The sequence below is a fragment of the Rutidosis leptorrhynchoides genome, chromosome 8, assembly GCF_046630445.1.
Source record: "Rutidosis leptorrhynchoides isolate AG116_Rl617_1_P2 chromosome 8, CSIRO_AGI_Rlap_v1, whole genome shotgun sequence".
In the NCBI taxonomy this organism is placed as follows: Eukaryota; Viridiplantae; Streptophyta; class Magnoliopsida; order Asterales; family Asteraceae; genus Rutidosis; species Rutidosis leptorrhynchoides.
The window spans coordinates 271,974,474-271,983,474 of record NC_092340.1 but is presented as its reverse complement, the minus strand read 5'-3'; positions in this window follow the sequence as shown (position 1 = coordinate 271,983,474).

Sequence of the window (9,001 nt, the reverse complement as noted above, 5' to 3'; positions counted from 1 at the left end):
TCATTATTATTATTATTATTATTATTATTATTATTATTATTATTATTATTATTATTATTATTATTATTATTATTATTAGAATTATCATTATTTTTATCATTATTATTTTATTATTCCTATTTTTTTAACATTAATATTATTATTATTATCATTTTTAATATTACTAGTATCATTATTATTTTATAAAAACCATATTATTATTATTATTATCAATATTACTACTAATATTATTATCATTACCACAATAAAAATTAGTCATATAGAAATATACTTAATTAAACTATAGTAACATTTTTATTTATTTAAAGTATATAATATAAATATATTTAATTAAGTTATTAATGAAACACATAATTTATTAAAATAACAAGTATATCACTAATAATATATAAATTTGTTCGATTACCATTATATGTGTTAATATATATATATAAATGATATAGGTTCATGAATCTGAGGTCAACCCCGCATTGTTCAGTTCAGTCGTATGCATATTTTTACTACAAAATATCGTATTGTATGAAAGAAATCTTCCGCTGTGTATTTGCTCATTTTAAAGATATTACATGGAGTCGTTCATGGCATATAGAGGTCAGAACCTCGCAATGGGACCATCTGATGAATACTTAGTCCAGGTGGATTAGGACGGGTAACTACAGGTGGTATCAGAGCTGGTTTAAACTGTGTCGTCGGCTTAATCGTAGAGGGGGTTCTCAGAGTGTTACCTGTGATGAAGCATTGGCTCTTACTCCTCACAGTCTGAATATGGTTGGCTTTCGTCGAGAGACGGGCCGTAAAATCGGTGTCTGAGGTACGTTCAGTGGTCACTAGGCAGTTAGCTGGGAAGGCACTGAGTGGGATGCGTCCCCACTAACTACAGGTGGTATCAGAGCGGTGGTCTTAGCGAACCAGGTCTTGCATTAGTGTGTCTAACTAGTAGTTGTTAGGATGCATTAATGAGTCTGGACTTCGACCTAGTAGTTGTTAGGATACATTAATGAGTCTAGACTTGAACCTGGTCTGCATGTCAAAAGTTTTTCTTACCATCCTTTGTCGAAAAATATTTACCTATCATTTCCAGTTTCGACACGTCTTATTGCAATTATTGCATAGATGGTGTACAGACAAATTCATATCCCATCACATTAAATCTTGCCTGACACATTTCCTTAATTCCTTCCGTAATTTACGGGATCTTATGTACTATATATAGGTATTAGGTATTCTATTTAATTAGAATATCATCCGATATCCAAAAATCATTTCATATCAAAAATCCTTTATCTAACCGTGCAAGATGAATTTTGCAACCAGTTCAAGTTCCTCGAATTCCGACAGCTATTCCGATATGGATTTCCACTCGAGCTCCGAAAGCAGAGTAACCGGAATGGATCAACCAATTAGTCATCATCAATTCTGGATGAATTAGGGCTGAGTTCGTAGTCAACTTAACCAATGGAGACGAGAAGAAGGCAATCCCTTCCATCAACCAAATTGTCCTCTTGATAGAGAACCTGAAGCACTTACCGGCGAACCAGTTCGAAACACCATTTTCACTCTCATTTCCAGAATAGCTCGCAACGATTATATAACATCTATAATTCTAAACCTTATTCATCCCCTCCTTTCAACCGACAATCATCCTGGAGTAATGAAAGAAGTCAACGAGCTTCGCGCTCTAGTAATCAATTTGAAAAACATGGTGCAAAACCTACCAGCTTCAGCAACATCACCGACACTAAAAGTACCACCAGCATCAGCACCAGTACCATCAACAACACACCTTAACATCACAATCAGTACCTCCAGCATAATCATCATACTACATGACGTCCTACATTGATTATCTTCGTTCTACGTAGCGTTCTACCTCATTTATCTTCGTTCGACATGGAGATTATGTAATCTCTAATGTTTTAGAGATAATGTATACTAGTTCTAACGATAAATTAAATGAGTTTAATAGTATATTAACTCATTAAATTCATGATTACATCTGAAGAAAATATATATGTATGTATATATATATATATATATATATATATATATATATATATATATATATATATATATATTCATAAAGATTGTAATTAAAAGATTCTTTTGTACAAACTGTTAATGGTAAAAATATTTTAACGGGTAGGTTATACCCGAGGAATATTTAGATTTCACATTAATAAGTAACACTGTACATTCTTCAAATCTGATTCAACAGTCATTTACTATCCTACTACAACCACAGATATACGAATCCGTTCTCAAAAAAAAAAAAACTAATTTCATTCAAATTCATATTCGGATTTTGACCGATCATAATCCAAGTCAAAATTTAACATGTGGCATAATGAAGAAATTATGAACAGAATAAAAATTGATTAGAAACAAACTAATTATGTATATAAATTTTGTTAAGAATTCATGTTAACAATATCCTAGTTAACTGTTCCTACATCCATTATGACTATTTCCTTATTACAACTTATTTATTTCCATATTAATTATCGCAATTAATAATTGTAAATTTTAATACTCCAAATTTTATGTATCGTCATTTAAATACTGTTATTTATTTTATGCACTTTAAATATCGTCATTTAAAATACTGTCATAATATACTAGTATTGATTAATCCCGAGACGATATAATATAACCTTGATTAATTAGATTATATATTGAACTATTGGACTATTGGACTATATTTGGACTACTAACTTTGGACAATTAAAACGGTATTAAAATATTGACTATAACATATGAAACTAAACATTTCTTCAAGTTGCCACTTGATTCAATCTTAAACATCATTTATATCTTGACGATTGCAATCTTTGATCAAACTCTTCAAACTCTTGAACACATCTCAGAATGATAGCCAATGATTCAAATTTGAGAATGCTGATGAAGCAGCAAAAGCTATAGATGGTCTTAATGGTCAAAAATTTGACAATAAAGGAATGGTACGTTGGAAAAGCTCAGAAAAAGATCGAAATCTTCTTTCCTCATTATAAATATCCTCAACATCCTGAAGGAATCCTTATATCATTCACATTCATAAATTATCTTCGCCTTCCTTCAATCCTTAGTATATCATATCGAAAACTGCTTTGATTTCTAAATCTCAGTGAAACCCTGAAGTTTTAAATCCTTTGATATCTTAGAGTAATATTGGAATGAAAGCATGAGTTAATGTAATATAATGACACTTGATCAACGTTATTATATTACAGTAAGTCATGCGAAAGTTCTAATGGAATGTGATTATGGTAATACTTGATCAACATTACCATCACCACGAACCGTGTTACTCAACTTGTATTCACCATGAACTATGTTACTTGATTCGAATTTATCATGAAACCGAACCCGACCCGAGAAGGGATTCATAAAACTATCTGCGTATCAAACTCGAAGAAATCTTATCATTCTTCTTCAATAAAACATTCATAGACAACTAAAATCTTTCTTTTAGGAATTTGAGTTCAAATCTGGTATAGAAACATTCCTAATTTCAATTCAAACTGTCACCACTCAAATTTCAGCATGAAATTTCTTTAACGGGTAGGTACTGTAATGACCCGGAAAATTTCGACTACTTTTAAACCAAACTCTCGATACGATTTAATATTATTGACACGATAAGAAAAGTCTGGTAGGTTAAGTCTCAAAAATTTTGAACTATTCCATAAATTCAATTGACCTTCAACCATTCCCAACGATTCACGAACCACTATTTGTAAATAGATATGTGTATATATATTTATATAGATAATAATTGGAAATATAATTCGAAATATTATGTTGTTGTTATTAAAAATTAATTATGTAAATTAAAATAAAAATAAGATATTATAATAATTATTATCTAAACATATCTATATGTATAAATAAAGTATATTAAAAATAAATATTAAATGATTGTAATACTCGTTTGACGTTCTGATTGATATTAAGCAAGTTAAATTCGAACTTATATGATTTTATATAAACGATGATCTGAAAATGAGTTATATAATTTATAGGCCTATTAAATATGTATTTAGGATCTAGTTATTAAATTTTAGCACATTTTATATTTTACTCAGAATCGAGCGGGACAGTTGATGTAATTTTTATTTAATAAATTAAGGATTGAATTTTATACCATAATGACTGAATTAAATAAAGGAATTTAATTTAAAAATTTGGGATTTTTCTGAAAGATTTTTATCCGCAACTAATTTAACAACGGGGTACGAAATAATAGTCCGTGAAAACTGTCGGTAAGATATTTTAGTTAGATGCACGTTTAATTTAACTATATAATATTTAATTAAATACTGTGTTTGTTTATTGCCTTTCCGTTTCCTATCTTATCAAGTATAATAGTTAAAACATGTCGACATAGATTAAATTGATATTTGTGTGCTAGGATTACTGTAGTTAATTATTGACTTAATAAGTCAATATATATGTATTATATATGCAACCATTGCAAGGGAATGAGGAAGGACATTCATATTTCATCTCCAAACTTACACCACCTCAATCTCACCACTCTCACCATTTATCACCATTCACAAAACTCACACAAACAATCACCTCTTTCTCACATTATATACAAACAAGAATAACCCAGGAAAAACCCGCCACCTTCACCATAAACCCACCACACTCTTATACAATCACCAAGAGTCACCACCTTGAAACCCATTGTTGTTCGAAGCCGCTACTGTAAGTTTACTATTTATGTTTTCGATTAGCAACACCATGAACAACCACTACAACAACAACCATCAAAACCCTTGTTCAATGTTTTCTGTTTTCTTTGATCACCAACACCATCACGAAATAATAACCACATCAAATACAATTGTTGATACATATGTTTGTTTTTCTTTTCTGTTATCTGAAAACTATTAACCACAAGACCACCTCTTGCCCTCCACCTTATAATTTCAAAGTTTGATCGACTTGGTGTTCGAGTCCCTACCATCCTAATTTCTCCCATGGATAGAATGTGGGACTGTGTTGCATAGGCCAACGGAGCCATACCCTTCATTACCCATATTGCAACCACCACCTCTCTAACACAAACCACAAACCACCTTGATCACCACGACACCATAACCGGACACCCATCTTCCAATATCACATCCGCCATCATTTTTTTCTTTACTTTTGTTCCTCGATGGAAACCACCACGCCACCACTTGCTACTTATGTTTTTTTTTCTGATCAACACCTCAAACCCGCCACCACTTCCAAACCGTGAAACACCACCTCGAGCCACAAACGACTACCCTCTTCCACCATGTACAACAACCCTACCACCGTCACATTGCTACTGCTATAAACGTGTTTCTGTTTCAACGTCACCCTTTTCTCCCTCTCTCCCCTCTCTCTCTCTATCTCCACTTTCTTCTTCTTTGTAAATCATTAACCACCACCATCACAAAGTCACTGCTATTGCTGTAGCTGCAATCTGTTTCTGTTACAAAGGTCAAACCACCACAAGTCACCAGAGCACACACCTGTATGTTTTTCTGCCTAATCAGTTTCTGTTTCTAATCTGTTATGTTGAAATTAACATGAAAGATAGTGAAGCTCCAACTGTCTACGAAAAGGATTATGGATTAGCTGATATCGTGTGGTTATAATTGAAGTGGCCGACAATTATAAATAACATAAACCACTTGAGTTGCTTTTAAAATATAAAAGTATATTACGGAGTATTATTTAATTTAGTGTTGTATTGAGCATATTATCTAGGGGTTATGGGTATAGATTATAGGATAAACATAATAATGGTTTCCAAATGTCCACTTAAAAAGTTAGTGGTTTTGAATCTTTAGATATTTAAAATACACAGGAATCTTTACGAAATTTTAGCTTCTGTTTCCTGACCTGGACTGAATCAAGTACATACAAGTTAATGTTGGGCTGATTTTTACTACATGGGCCGTGTTTGTGTTAGTGGGCTGTGACCCAGTTCCGTTCCTGTTGGACTAGTATTAGGTATAGTAAAAAATGAAGAGATGGTGATGATAATTAAGTTAATGACCCTGGTTATAATTAGGGTATGATGATAACGGGTGATTTGATGATGATAACGATTAGGAATAAAGATGTTAAATGGGTTTTGAAAAAGCATCAGGCAGTTATAGTTTAAAATAAATTAAGTTGTTAATCAAATAAGAAAGCAACTGATAGTTTAGTGGTTGAGTGTGATGTTTGTGAACGAGTGGTCAGGGGTTCAATCCTATCCTGCTTCGAATATTTTTTTTATTTAAACAACAACCATTGGGCTACTTAACCTTATATGGATTTGTTATTTGGGTTTGTTGATGGATTGCAAAAGAATTGGGCTTCCCTATATCTAAATGGACTGCTTGGGCCGTATACTCTCTGTTGGGCCGAAAACATGATACATGATATTAATGATGGACGAGAATGATGATAACGGTGTGTGGTGATAATGATATATACGATGTTGATCAAGATGATTATACTAGGAAAATGATACACAGTTAGTATAGGTTAAATAATTAAGCGTGCAAAATATTTCAAGAAAGAAACAGATGGATCAATGGTTAGGGGTGGGTGTTTAAGCAAAAGATCGCAGGTTCAAACCCGAACTTGGGCATTTTTTTAAGGACTACTTCTTTGAGGTAGTTTACTTATTACTCATTATTATTATTATTATTATTATTATTATTATTATTATTATTATTATTATTATTATTATTATTATTATTATTATTATTATTATTATTATTATTATTATTATTATTATGAAAGAAATCTTCCGCTGTGCATTTGCTCATTTTAAAGATATTACATGGAGTCGTTCATGGCATATAGAGGTCAGAACCTCGCAATGGGACCATCTGATGAAGACTTAGTCTAGGTGGATTAGGACGGGTAACTACACTCTGGACTACTAAAAGAATTAGGAACTGGCCTAACAAAAGCCTTTTTGATATTCATTGGGTTTTCCAACATCTCCTTATTCTCAAGCGTGCAGACGGAACCCTTTTGGATATTCATTGGGTTTTCCAACTACCATCGAGACCAGAGCAGCTGTCAGTATACTTTGCATTGGAAACATAACAACTCGACCCCTAAACTTCACCATACACTGGAACCTCATCTGAATTAAATTCCGGTATGGATGCAGCCGGAGAAAAATCAGACGAAGTTGACCTTATCTCACCTTCTTCAACATCTTCTGCAGCATCGGGAATGGAAAACCTAACCTCTGTATCTTCGAAAATAGGAAACCTCGACATCAGAACATCATCTGACGTAAATTCCGGTATGTATGCAGCCGGAGAATCGTCAGGCAAGGCCGAAATTATCTCACCATCTTCAACATCAGTGGCGACATTTGCAGATTCACAATGAGACGAATCATCAGCATTTTTAGCATTTAAGCTTCCATCACAGGTACCATATCTTACATCCACATTTGACGAATCTTTTTCCCACACGCCAGATTCATTGGCAGAATCCAAAGGGGTCGAAAGATTTTCAACCCGAGAATTATTCACTTCGATCAAAGACCAGGCTAATCAATCTTTGTTAAAACTAAAAACAAGATTGTGATTTCTCACCGATTCAGGCAGATTTATTTTGATACATCTTCCTTCAATAATTATCTCGATCCGATTAGACATGGGCAGTTGAGACTCCTTGCATTCGCGTTTAATGTCTGCAAGTGAGTCAGTGAAACTTTTTCCTTCCCATTTAATTGGGTTAGACGAACCATAGTTCTAAGGAGCCGGTGGAAAGTCTTCAACTTTCAGGTTACTTTCGCAAACCTTACTCAAAGGCCGATTAATACCCTTCCTCTCCAAAGCCTTGTACGCTCGAATCCATCTCCCATTAACTTGAATGGTGTTCAAGACTTTTGAGAAAGAGTCGATATCCGCGATGCCATCAAAACGAACATACCCAAAGCGCTGACCGCTCGACAATCTTTTTCGTGCAAAATACACATCTTTAAGATCACTGTAGCTCTCGAAGACTCTCCGGCAATCATCTCGAGACCATGTGTCCGGAAAGTTGAAAATCAAAAACGAAATAACTCGATTACCACACGACTTAGTACTCGAATAACCACTTGGCTTCGACATGTAGATCAGCTCGGCCAGGAGCCTGACCGCTAGGAGAGAATGAGATTGGAAGTCACCTGAGGTTGGAGGTTGAATATCACCGGAAGTTGTTATTTAGAAGTTGTTCGAAAGCAATTTACCTCCCCACAACGTGCATTTATACACTAACATGTTAACCATACAAATTTAAATTCTTTGGACGAATGCAATAAAATGAACATGATATACTCCAGGTGTAGCTATTTATACACAAATCATAACATTATATATTCATGTGGTGTCTATTGTTTGACTACAAGTTAAAGCTTTTTTGAAAAGTAGTACTCCTTTTTAACGAAGCCTGTCGACAGATTTATAAATAAACTGAAACAAAAACAATAATATGTTAAAAATTAACAAAAATCTAAACTTTCAATCTTTATAGTTTAAATAAAAAATATAGTTCAATCTTTGGGGTGTGTATAATCAATCTATTCTAGTCTCACTAACGCATAAAAGATGAGAAGAAGCTTGTTTGTCGGTTGAATAAATGATGGGAAAATTGTTGAAAATACCGAGAAGATGAGAAAAGTTTTAGTCAGTTGAATCTATATATTTAAAAGTGCATGGGTTGATTTTTTTGAGCGAGCCACTTGCATATAAATGTATTTTTTACTCTCAAATAGTCTTGATATTACACTAGTACCCCAGATTGTTGGAGTGGCCATGGCCCTCCTAGTACATCAAGTAGTTCCGCCATTGCAACATGATCATATACAAGCTTAAAAACAAAAACGAGGGAACAAGAAAACACAAGAGAAAGAATCTGAGAAGACAGTGCAGTCCCCTTACACGATCATCAGGTATAGAAGTAGACTTGACAACAAACAGAGCATAGGATGGAATACAGTGCTAGCAATTCAGCGACA